The sequence below is a fragment of the Pinus tabuliformis genome, chromosome 6 (assembly GCF_031772625.1).
Source record: "Pinus tabuliformis cultivar Carrire ecotype Pingquan chromosome 6, CPIR1, whole genome shotgun sequence".
NCBI classification, from domain to species: domain Eukaryota; kingdom Viridiplantae; phylum Streptophyta; class Pinopsida; order Pinales; family Pinaceae; genus Pinus; species Pinus tabuliformis.
Genome location: NC_142292.1, coordinates 1637165495 through 1637179069, shown reverse-complemented (window position 1 = coordinate 1637179069; position 13575 = coordinate 1637165495).

The window sequence follows — 13575 nt, the reverse complement described above, 5'->3', positions numbered from 1 at the left end:
GATTAATAACAGGAAACAGGTAAGACAATCAATGAAAGCATTCAAGAATTTTCACTTATCTTTTAAATGTTTCCACCAACTGGTTATGAGAAAAAAGACAGATGTCACAGGGGCAAACTTGAATCCCTGGGAATGTCTATCACAGCGAAAGATATAGTTTCAAAGTGCAGCAACTAAGAATTACACTTCCGTTACTGTATCTGAGGAAAACATGGATAATAGCTCAGTTTGAGTTCAGGGTAATCATGGATTAAGTCCTGGAACCATTCTTCTACTTTGCTATTAAGTGTAAAACATCTGAACAATAAAAGAGAACAAAAGACTCGAAAACATGTAATACAGAGATTTGAGAAAAACTTATTGTTTTATGAAAACAGTCTGGAATCCTGCAACATTCACCATTCACCACAACGCATCAAAGTACACCAAGCTTTGGAAATTCCATTCTCCCTTTGTATTATTTCTCTGAGAATCTTACAGCAAGCGAGAGCTCTTCAAAGGAAAATTACAACAACCTCTGCTCTCTCATGCGCAGCGGTTTATATAGAAATAAGTATACAAAATATCTCAGGCATTGAGTCATCTGAGAGAGAGAAAATATCTTCAGTAGTGTTCAGAAAGTAGGCAGGAAGTTATTACAACGTTAAATGCAGAGTAAATGCCCTTTATGTCTGTCAGATGATTGTTTTGACTTTGAGGAGTCACTGAGTCGGTCACATTACTATGTATCGATCCTGTAGGTATGCATTTACTTTTGCCTGCGCAATGAATTTCTCGGCTTTGCCAGCTGCGTTTGTCCTTCCTGCTTTGTTGGCTGCTCCATCTGCTGAGTTGGCTCAGCTTTGAATTTATGATGCCTGCTGATTTTTCTGACTGTTCTTTCCATCAAAATTTATAGAAGAAACAGGAATTGATGCATGGCCCGACGTTTACAAAATTCTCTGGATGGCATCTGTCCACCATTCCTGTGTAGGGAGCTGATGCTTGAGGATAGCCTGCATTGTCTCTTCAGCTTCTGTATACTTGAAAAAATTGGGAGCTACATCAAATAGATGATTCATTTCATTCATTATAAAAAGTAGATTTTCTATCTTACCATAGAAAATCTGTCCTGTGATAGGCCCTGTGTCTTCTGAGGTACTGGCCTTCTCATTTACCTGTGATGAGGCAAAAACATTCACTCTCTTGGCATATTCTTCATGGGTGAATAATCTCCCTCCATTGTTCAGCAAGCCAGGGAGTCCTTTACTTTCTAATACCCGAAACCTCTCAAAGAACCTGTTTACCTCAGTTTGCATATCCTGGGTTCTTCTGTCTAAGGTTTGCACCAGACTTCTAAGAGTAAGAACCCTCTTGATCATTTGGATAGTATCAGTTCTGTTTGCGATTCCCATGATGGTCAACTGAGAACTGGTCTTATGATTGAGCACATTGATCATTTTTGTTGCAATTTCAGGCATGTTCCCCAATAAGGCCCTTGATGTTCTGATTTCCCTCTGCGCCTTTGGAATGAGCTCAAGTTGCTCATGAATTGTCTCAATGTATGGCCATTGGTTATTGATGGATTTACCAATATTGGACCATATCATTGCTCTGATTTCGGCTATGATTTTATCTAGCTTTAGCTCTTTCTCAAGCTCCTTGATTTTGTCTTTGAGAGCTTTGATTTCTTTGGCCTTTTCTCCTACTTCTCTTTTTGTTTTGTCATGCCTTTCATTCACCTTGGCCAGCTGCTCCTTAGTTTCATTCAGCTGCATCATTTGTGCTTCTAAAGCTTGTATTTCGCTTTTTAGCTTTTGCATATCTAAGCTCTGATCTGTGCTGGTGGGTGCTGCTGCAGTAGATATGGCTGGTTGATCAACCTGCTGAAGTGGAGGTGCAGTAGTAGGAGCAGTCTCCTCAAGATTAATGACCTGTGGAGGGGGCTGAGATGTTTGCCCCTCTTGCGCTTGTGTTGATGATCCTTTCAGAGGTGCCTGTGTGGCCTCATATTGCTCCAATTTTTCTTGTGCCTTCAGAAGTTCTTTGTAAACAGAAATTAGCAGAGCAGTGGAATCCTGCTCATATCTTTGTTTTGCCACTTCATCGATCTGTGGATGGATAGTGGCTGGGAGTTTAACCTTCTTCCTTAGTGCAGCCAGATCGGCATCTCTGATTTTTAAGATCTCTTGTATCCCTTTGATATCATTGGGATTATGCCCAATTTCTATGATGATTTCTTCCAGGGTTTTGATCCTGTTGTCTTTGGCCTGAGAAGAGGCTCTCTCTAGCTCCAGCTGGGAAGCTGTAGCATTCAGACTGCTTGTTAACTTGTAGTTATCCAAGGTCTTATCGGCCAATGAAGCATACACCATTTCCCCTGTTTGTTTATGCAACTCAATTTTGTCCATGGGGTGTATGTCTTTGGCAAGGACCTCTAAATTGGTCCTGAGATAATCAGCAGAAGACTGTGGCTTGAGTGCCGTAGGCATAAAATGACTCAATGTCAGTTTGCCCTCACCTACATCAAAAGCAGACATGAGTCTCTGCTGATTGGAAGGAGCCATGTTAAGTAGGTGATTATATAATTGAACTTTGATTGGGTCACTCCTCCTCTTAATATCTATGAACTGCTGCTTTATGCTCACTCTTTCCTCTTTCTGCTGGCTGGAGGAGCTGACCTCCCCTCCCATTGTCCTGTCTAGTTCCTGCTGGGAGGAACTTGCTGAAATTTCTTGACTTGGTGGGCCCATGCCCAATGCTTCTCTGATGGCTATATCCTCTTCTGGAAAGTCGTTGAGTCTTTGCCTTTTCTCTTCTTGATTGATAGAGGATGTCAAGGGAGTTTCTCTTTCCCTTTTCCTAAAGACAAATGTGTCCTCCTTTTGAGGGGTTTGGAGGACCGAGGCATCAAATGTAGAGTCTTGCCTTGTAGGCATGACTTGTTCAGTGGTCTGAGGAGTATCCACTGTTTCCTTTTGCTGGGCAGGCTGCTCCTGCCCTTGTTTTTCTTGCTGCTGTTCCTGTTGCTGTCCTATGTCTTCTTGTTGCTCTTGCTGTAACCCTTCTGCTTGTTCTTGTGCTTGCTGGCTTTGTTTTTGCTGCTGTTGCTCCTGCTCTGCCTCCATTTCCTTTTCCTTTCCTTTTTCTGATATTTTTGCAGCAACTTTTGTAGTTTGCTGTGGAGTAGTTGAAGAGGAGGCTGCTACTCCAATTTGTGTGCTTGGCAGTGAGGGGACCTGTGCACAAAATTCAAGGTCAGCCATCTTCTTTTGATTGTTCAGAGCTCTTTGATTAAGCTCTTCTCGAGTCACATTTTCTTCTAGAGTTCCCCTTTTCCACTTGCTTTGATTGGCATATTTTTCAATTTGGGGGAGGCTATAATGACCGTAAGCAGACAGTTTATATTTGAGTCTCCTCATTGTGATGAAGTTGTTGGGGTCATAGGGTTTCCATATAAAACTGTACTTCAAACCAAATCCCATCAGTATTCTATCTGCCTCCTTCCACCCTTCATCCCTTTCATTGTAGACTAAATGGCCAAGTTGGCTCTTGATTTTCAGCTGTGCTTTCTTGCCTCTGCCTGAGAAGTGGAACATATCCACATAGCCAAACTGCCTGAAGTATTCTAAGGCAAATAGCCTCATGGGCACAAATTTGGGTAGTCTAAATGGGGGTAATTCACACCCATATATTCTGATGACGGTGTGGTGTTGGTAGAGATACCAATCCCCAATACTGTATACTTTTGACAAATGTAGGCACCTTTTCATGTCCTCTGTCAGTCTAGGAGGAGGTGAACCAATCAGTAGGGTCAAGGCTGGATGGATGAAAAGATCAATAAACTCACAGTAGGTGTATGGAGAGTAGCATGATATGTGGAAAACAGATGTCCAATATACTACTGATCTCAGATTGCCCTGTGCATCTACTCTCTTCTTTGGGAAGGAGAATTTATCATGCTGGAAGTATATGAGCAGATGATATAGGTAGGAGGTGTACCTAAACACTCTTTCTCTTGACAAATTCATCAACTGTTCATGCATTTTATCTGATATGTATGTTGCATAGTCATAGTGGATTGGTTTCCTTCCTGGGGAGAACATAAGCATCATTTGTATAACTGTTTCATCAATATATTCTATTGAATCATATCCCAGGATGGGACTGATCATGTCCACCAGGTCTTGGCCCAATTGATTGAGGTAAACGCAGTTGATGGGAGGAATCTGCAAAGTGTCACCCTTGATGAAGAGCTGGTTGACCTTAGTGATTTGGGCCTCTGTGGTTTTGGCTCCCTGTACTATTAGATCAGCTAGTGACAGTGGGACCAACTTTTGCTCTGTCTGGAATTGCAACATCTCCCTGATGGCTTCAGGGGTGATGAGAAACAGAATTGAACCTTCGGCATCTAGCACTGCTCTCTGGGATGCATCATAGTGTTCAGCAACTATGTGCACAAGCTCAGGGAATTGATTAACCTGAGGAAGCTTGAATATTGGGAGGAATGAATCCCAAATTCCCAGGATGTCTGTCCCCCTCTCATGTTTGATCTTTATCTCGTTTAATATTTGCAGATGGAACCTGCTTCTGCTCATCATTTCCTCTGTTATCTTGTAGTCCAGGTCTGCCAATGCTCTGGTATCAAATGTTCTATTAGGAACATTCAGGGGGGCCACATTGAGGGCTATGGGAGCTACAGGGGGGTCCATGACTTTTCTTTGCAAATTTTACTCTTACTCAGGGACTGTGTTACTATGCAGAGTAACAACAACAAAGCTTCTTTGCAGCAGGATGGAAATGCAAGTGGAAGGTGTAATTATAACCGCAGCGATTGTAATACTGCCTTGGTATGAGTCTGTGGGTAACAAAACGTCAGGGGAAAGCTCTCTTGCTGTGTATTTGTCTTTAGCAAATGACGGGTTCACGATTGCGCGAACCAGTGGCAGTTTTTCCTTTAACTATCGACAAATGGTTCAACCAAGGCTTAAATAATATATTTGGTGGTGGTTGAATTGCAGTACAGTGTTTTCCACGATGAATTTCTGCTCTTAAGGCCTGCTACTGATTTATATGCGAAATGCAGGTGAAAACTGAGATTTTAGAGTGAAAACGAGCAATACCTGTGAAATTGGACCGGTGTGAGCTTGCTGGCGTTGAAGGGATGGGCGCTCTGGTGGTTGGGAGACCGTTTCAGCGGCTGGCGCAATACTAAACGTATTTTGCATGCAGAGCAAAGTAACGATGAATACGCAAAAATGATAAAAAACGCGAAATTTTGGGTGAAATAGACCTTTTGCGGTATTTGGCGCGAATATGTGCTGACGTCAGCATGACGTCATTGGTGGGGTCAAGGTCGGATGACGTCATGCTGACGTCATCGGGTGACGTGGCGCTGTCTGGTTGGTCCACGGTGGCGGTGACATGGCAGGACAGGTGGACCAATGGCAGGGACAGGGAGGTCAACGGGGCAACGTACCTAGGTGACGGGGCGCTGACGCGTTGCTGATGTGGTGATGACGTGGGTGGGCGGGATAAGGAAATCCGGAAACCAGCAGTGGTTTCATATCGCACCGCCTTCTGTACGGGGCGGTATCGGTCAGTAGTACCTCCGACGTATGGTGGTGAGGACACGTCGCAGTGGAATGACGTCCTCCAAATACGGACGTCGGGAGATATCTATCGGTCATCGGATGGGCTCCGACGTCACGATGATCGTTAGATCTACGGACTTTGATCGGACGGCGGACGCGAGGCAGATGTGACGGGAGGTTAGTACGGGTATCAGTCAGACGTCGGAAGGGGTCCAACGCGATCAGGGCCGTCGGATCTGTAGGCCTTTGATCTAATGGTCGTCGGGGAGGTGACATGTGTGGAATATACGGATGAGGGCGGAGGCGAATAAACCTGCTTTTGAGTGCTTTTCTAATGTATTTTGATAAAAACAATTATATGCGCCAACCTTGGCTATAGGGCGGAAAAGTGGGTTTTCATGCTTATTTGCCCTTTGAAGCGGGTAAGGTGGGGATTTAGGATCTTCATGGGGTCTTTATGTGCAAAGGGGTAAAAATAGGGGAATTTAGCTCATGAAGGAGAGGGGGTAGCTGTCCTAGGCTCATCAACATGACCTGGTGTCATTTGATCCCTGACTCGAGACTTTATTGGCTATAATGCCAAAGGGGTGGGTATTTATAAGATTTTGGGATTTATACACCTTGGTGTTAGTAATATTAGGGGAAGAGGCAATATGAGGATTTATACAATAGAATTAGTGTTAATATGAATAAAGGGAGCAAATGAAGGGGATCTCACTGAGTTTATATGAAATTGATTTAGTTTTGAGAGCAGATCAAAATGAAAAGATCTTAGACAAGAAATGTGGCTTCTGAATGAACCAGAACCACCTAAAAACCATGCTCTTTCTCCATAAATCTCAGCTAAAAGAAAGGGGATGTTAGTAATGAAATGAAGGGGGAGAGGGAGGTTAGTCATGCTCCTGCTGTAGTTTTTTACCTTGCTGCCCATCATCACCACCTTGCAATGATAGGGATCACTTTCTGCAACCCCAACTACCTACCCAGCTACTTACCTAGCATTTTTTGTTTCTCCTTGGAGGGTGCACTTGGACTTGCAAACCCTTACTTGCCTTTTCTTTTCTTTGGCTTTTTCTTTATTCTTTTCTATCTACTTCTAACCTTATCTCTTCCAAGGTCCCAGATTGAGCTGTTGGAAACCTTTTCTTCTCTACCTGAACTACTTGTCTGCCAAGATTAGGCTGTTTGGACAGACTTCTTTCTCTATTCTATAACACAAAATTGAAACATGGCATGATCCAAGTTAAACTGTTGGATCATCCATCAAAATCTGTAACAGGGTCATCAACATTCGAAACACTTTCACACACCTTCTTGTTCTTTAGGAAATATGGGATCTTTGTGAACTCAAAGCAGAGCATATTTGGATTTTCTCTTGCCAATCATGAAATATGAAACCTATTGGTATAGGTATCCAACAGTGGCTCCACATGGGGATGGTTTTTCTCTTGAAAGACCAAGAACAGCAGGTCAAATTGCCTTGCTCCTTAGCTGCCCATACCAATTTTTTGAAGCTAGCTGCCTTAAATGTGTCAAAATGGTGTGCTTCTTTCTTGGAAGACCTCTGATTCTATTTAACCTTTTGCTGCTTGGTGAATTACTCGGGAAAACTGCTTTTTACAAACTAAAACAGAAGATAATATGTACATCTGTATATATACAATGAATCCTTAGGTTCCACTCATGGGGAATAGTCAAAGTAGTGCTTCAGCATCCTGCCATTGACAGGACCTTCATCCAAGTCAGTTTCGGTCAAACTTTTGAGGAAGTAGGTGTTATTACCTTGCACTGCTTGGACAGCAAATGGTCCTATCCATAAAGAGTCAAACTTTCCATGCTTCCCTTTCTCTTCTCTTCTTGCATCCCACTTTAGAACTTTGTCCCCTACACTGAAATCTTCCGCTTTGGTTCTTCTGTCAAAGCCCTTTTTCAGTTTCTCTTGTAGTATCTGCACTCTGCTGAAAACTTGTTCTCTGGTCTGCTGTAAACAAATTATCTGGTTAATCCTCCTTTGCATGTCATTTGGCTCTGCTTGGCTTTCTTGTAGAAGTTTCATAACCGGCACTCCTAGTGATGAAGGAAATCTGGCCTCTAATCCATAGACTAACTCATATGGGCTGGTCCCAATTGATCTTTTAGTTGTTAGTCTGTCTGCCCATAAAGCATTTACTAGTTTCTTATGCCAGTTCTTTTTGTTCTCTTCCAGCACTTTCTTTATGATATTTATTAAACTTTTGTTTGATGACTCAGCAAGGCCATTTCCTTGAGGATAGTAAGCTGTAGAATGGCCCAAAGTAATGTGAAATTTATGGCAGAAGTTTACCATCTTCTTGGATCTGAAGGCAGCCGCATTGTCTGTTATTATCTTGTCTGGGCAGCCAAATCTAGCCAGTATATTGTTTTCCAAAAATTGAATGATTACTGAATCATTTGCTTGTCTGCATGGGGCAGCTTCAATCCACTTGGTGAAGTAGTCTGTTGCTGTTAGAATCCATCTGTGTTGTCCTGAAGATGAGGGATGAATTTCCCCAATGAAATCCAAGCCCCATTGTTGAAAAGGCCTCTCTGTTGCAATGGGCTTCAAAGGAAGTGGCAGCAGCTGTCTTTTGCCTTCAAACAGTTGGCATTTGTGGCATGAGGCTGTGAATTTCTTCACATCAGAGAACATAGTGGGCCAGTAATAACCAGCCCTTAATATCTTGTCCGCGGTGGACTTCCAGTACAAATGTCCACCACAGTCTCCAGCATGGAATTCTTGCATGATATGGTTAGTTTCATTCTCTATTAGACAGTGCAGCAATATCCCTTCATGGTTTTTCCAAAGTAGATTTCCATCTATCACACAAAATCTAGATGTTTTCATCTTTAGGAACCTACACTTAGTTCTGGACAGTCCTGGGGGAGCACACAGGTTTTGTAACACATAACAGATATCAGAGTACCAAGGAGATTGTTCAAAGGCTACATTGATCTTTGGAGTCGCCAGCTCTGTTTCACTGTCCAGTTGGTTGATATCTAAGGCTTGGAAATTTGCGTCTGTCATTAATTTGGCCAAACCTTGCCCTTTTATCAGCTTTGTAGGCTTTATTTCAATGTCAAATTCTAGTATATTGGCAATCCATTTCCCTCTCCTACCCTCTAAGTTTTCTTGGGTGAGAATGTCTTTGACAATAGGACTAGGTACATAAGCCACAACATGGGAGTAAAGGATGTAAATCCTAAAGTCTTTAATAGCTTTGATCAAAGCATAGGCTTGTTTCTCCATTATTTGGTACTTTAGGGGGGCATCTCTAAGAGCTCTGCTGAAAAAAGCAATGGGCTTTTCATTCCCTTGGTTATCTTTCTGTAATAATACAGCAGCAATAGTATGTTGGGAGGCAAAGGAGAAAATGATGAAGTCTCTGTCAAACTGCGGATTGGTTAACACTGGGGTTTGAGTCAAGGCCGATTTTATGCTTTCAAAAGCTTGTTTTGCTTCAACAGTCCATTTGACCTTTGAATCCTTTTTTAGCATATTGTTTAGTAATCTGATTAATTCCGCTAAATTTGGGATAAACCTTCTTAAAAAGTTGATTTTCCCTAAGAATCCTTGCAGCTCCTTGACATTCCTTGGGTGAGGCATTTGTAGGATAGCTTGTATCCTATCTGGATCAATTCTTATGCCATCTTTTGAAATAATGTGTCCTAAAAGTTTCCCTTCTTCCAAGCCAAATAATGACTTCTTGGGGTTTAAGGAGATACCATATTTCCTGCATGTTATGAAAATCTGTCTTAAATGTTTCAAGTGTTCTTGGTCAGATTTTGAAAAGGGTGTAAGATCATCTAAGTAAATGACCAAGAAGTCATGAATCTCTTTTGCAAAAGCAATGTCCATTGCTCTTTGAAACGTTGCCCCTGCGTTTTTCAATCCAAAGGGCATTTTGACATACTTGAAAGTTCCCCATGGGGTAGTAAATGCAGTTTTGTCTTGATCATCAGGGTGTACTAAGATTTGATTGAAACCTGAGAATCCATCAAGCAATGATATCCTTGAAGCCCCTACTACTCTTTGAAGAATATGATCCATTTTGGGCAAGGGGTAGTTATCTTTGAGTGATACTTGGTTCAAATTCCTTAAGTCTACGCAAAGTCTAATCTCACCAGTTTTCTTTCTTGTAGGGACCAAATTTGAAATCCACTCAGAGAACCTGATTGGTGCTATGATACCAGCTTTGAACATTTTCTGTAATTCTTTTTCAATGGAAGGAAGGAGCATAGGATTGATTCTTCTCAATTTTTGTTTGAATGGTTTTTGATTAGGCTTGAGGGGAATGGTATGCTGGATAACAGAGGTATCATAGGACTTTAGATCCTCATAACCCCAAGCAAAGACATCTTGAAACTCTTTAAAGAGATCTATATATTTGGGTTTTTGATCAGGGGGCAGAGCAGCAGATAGCTTTATTATTTTAGGCTTGTCAGTAGTACCAATGCTGCATTCTTCAACTCTTGCACCCAATGGCTGCATCTTTGGCTTTCTAGGGATGTCATTTGAGTCAAAAATATCCTCTAGTGGGGTAAGGCCCATAGGAAGGAAATTGTCTTTGAGTTGTATGATTTCAGCCTCAATGCTACTCATCTCTTCACAGTCAATTTGGTTAATTTGTTGAATGTTTTCTTTGTTGAAAATGGTTGGACTGAGTAATTGTTTGGCTGTTCTAGGTGACATTGGTTGGGCAGACTGTTGAAACTGTAATTGTGATGGACTTGCTCCATCAAATATTTGTGATTGACATGCTCCGTCAATATCAATATTTAATCCTGTGAACTCTTGTTGCAAGGTCAAAAAATTGTTTATTTGCATGTCATCCTCAAATACTTGCCACTCTTTGACATTGTTTGGAATAGAGGGTCTGTATTTGACCTCGGCTGTGAAACAATTATTGGGTTCCAATGGAAATTTGAAGGTGCTGGCAAATGTTGCCAAGCTGTGTGCATGGAGATTGTGGCCCCTTGGAATTTTTGTGATAACAAACTCAGAGAAGGTTTCTAATATCTCAATTACAGCAGACCTGTAGGACCTCAATCTTTTGTCATTGGTGACAAAATTTCCTTTCACTTGTTGAATTACTAGATCAGAGTCTCCCATGATAGAGAGTTTGGGAGCTTGTAATGATTTTGCTAGCTTTAGGCCCAGCAAGAGAGCTTCATACTCTGCCATGTTGTTAGTGCATCTAAAATTCAATCTGAAAGCCCTACCTTCTGCATAATCTTTCTCTTTATTATGTATCCATACTCCAGCTCCTGCCCCTAACTTGTTAACTGAGCCATCAAATTCAAGAATCCATCGGATATCTTGCTGAACAGGAGATTTAGAATTCTGTTCATGAGGTGGCAATGTGAGCATGAGTTGGGGTTTCTTTTCCCATTTGTTTCCTAGGATAATTTCATCATTTGTTTGACAATCTTTGACAACTAGAGGAGGGTTAATGTGTATTGTTGGGCTGATCAATGTTTGGCAGGTGCTACTTGTTTGATCAATGTTTTGCCCTTGTATGAGTGTTTCGGTCCTAATATCATTGTTGGGAAGGTCTGCGCTGTCATTGAAGAGGATGAAGGAGTCTATGTCCGAATGAACAGCATATATTGGAAAATTTTGAGGTTTTTCTTCACTGCTGACCATATACTTCATGAGTGTTTCCCTATAAAGTCTTTTAGGTTGCCCAAAGACAGAGATAGTTGCATAAGACATATCCAATTGCAGGGAGCCTTGGAGCTTGGCTCCCCATGATCTTGATAACAGCATCCCGTATTTGGGTGGGATATCAGCAACTACAACATCCATTAGTATGGTTTTGTTGGGAAATTGAACCAGGGACACACATAAATCTTTTATTAGGCCCAAACATTTGACTTGACTAGAATCAAAAGAAAACAGGTCTTTGTATGGTCTTGTTATATCCAAGTTTAATCTTTCCATGACAGCTTTTGGCATAAGGTTATGAGAGGCACCTGAGTCAAACATTGCATTGTGCAGTATTTTATCATGTACATGCAGGCTGACATAAAAAGGTAAAACCCCTGTGACTACTGTTTTTCCATCTACCTCTGGTCCAAACAGTAATTCTGGGGTGTCATCTAGCACATTTACATCATCTTTGCTGTTGGTGAGCTGAAGGGATTTCTTTATCTGTTGCTTGTATATGTCATGCTTGGCTAGCTCTGAGAGGGGAATTGCTATCTTTAACTTGCCAATCTCTGTTCCTAGGTCAAAGGGTTTGTCAACTTGGGTTTTGGAGTCACGGGTAGCAGTCCTTTCTCTGTTCATTAAATCTTCTGGTTGGATTTCATCTTGATTTTGGAACCTGCCCCTTATACTCATGTCTTGAGGGGTAATGTTTGGGTTAGGGTGAGAGGACGAGGTTGCCATGGGCTGTTGTAGTGGGGACAGTAGTTCAGTAACCTCCTCAACCACTACTTCTTTTGTAGGCACGTTTGCGTTGTCATTAGGTTCAGTGACCATGGTTGCTTTGGACTGTTGTTTCTCTTTTACCTTTTCAGGCTGATTTACATTTACGGTCCTACTCCTTAATTTATACTGTTTATGGACTTCATAGACAGCAGTGTCATACCCTTGTTTAAAGTCAAAGGATTCTCCTGATTTTGTTTGGAATGTTTTGCTTTCATCCTCCTCATGGTCTTCTTGTGTTAAGAAAATATGGCTTTTACCATCCAGACCCATTAAGTTGATTTCAGGATCTTCATTGAGCTGATTGGCTGAGGAAGTTTCTGCATAGTTTTCTTGAAAAGGGGGTCTGATATCTTGGTCAGCACTTGTTTTTCCTATGTTTGGGTTCTGAGTTCTCCTAAAATTTGGGTTTCTAGGGGGATTGCTTTGTGATGCCTCCCATGATGACTTTCTTTCTACTGATTCCACTCTTTCACCCAGTCTCTTCATGTTGTTTAGTATTGCATCCAACTTTTGATCAAGGCCCGATGGCTCTTCTCTGAAGCCAGCCTTCTTTTCCAGTTTTGCCCTGTTTCTCTTGGCAATTAGGTTGGCCTCTACAGTGACTGCAACTCTTTGAGCTTCTGCAAGGGTTGGAGGATCTCTTTCTTTCAACTGATAGGCCATATCAGAATCAAAACCATCAGGGAAGTTATACAGGGCCAAATCAGGAGGGGGCCTTAAGTTCTGTGGGATAGCATTGTATACATTGTTAAACCTAGCACAGTATTCCAAAACTGTTTCTTGGGGACCTCTTTTAATAGTGTTGTATTCACCGAGTATGTGTAAAGGGTCTTTCTTCTTCTCCCATCTGTTGGTAAACTCTTGGTACAGGACCTCAGGGGTTGCAATGGAATTTGCATTCAGGGATCTAAACCAAGTTCTAACATCCTCGGTTAAGCTTTGAACAAAAATTCTCATCCTAACACTGTCATCATCTATTTCATAGGTCTCAAAGTGGTCTTGCATCTTCTTAGCATGCTGGACAGCTGTCAAAGGGCCATGGGAGTCAAAAAATGAGATTTTGGTTTGGTAGTCTTGGGGTAGAGCTGGAGCATTGGCTGGTATCTGCAGAGGTGCATATCTATTAGCCATGTTTATGGGGTTTATAGGGTTGATAGGAACGAATGGGACAGCTGGGATTACGGGTGTAACAGGGTTAATAGGATGGGTAACAAGCGGGGGGCTTTGAGGTGTTGATGATGAACTAGGGGAACTAGGGGTGGACCGAAAAAGGACTTTGCAAGGAGTAGGAATGAGGATAGGTTGGTCTGAACTTATATCTGAATCAGCAGGCTTCTCCTGCTTTTGTTGTCTCCTTATGTTCTTTAGAACGATATTTGGGTTATCAACAATGATGGGTTGATTAGGGTCAGGGTTTGCCCTAGTGTGCCTTGGATTTCTTTTGGGAGCCAGCTTCTAAATATTCTTTTGAATTTGTACAAGAAGTTTATATATGCAAGGACTGGTCTGCGAAACCAGAGATTCTGGGTTCGATCCCCAGTGGAGTCGCCA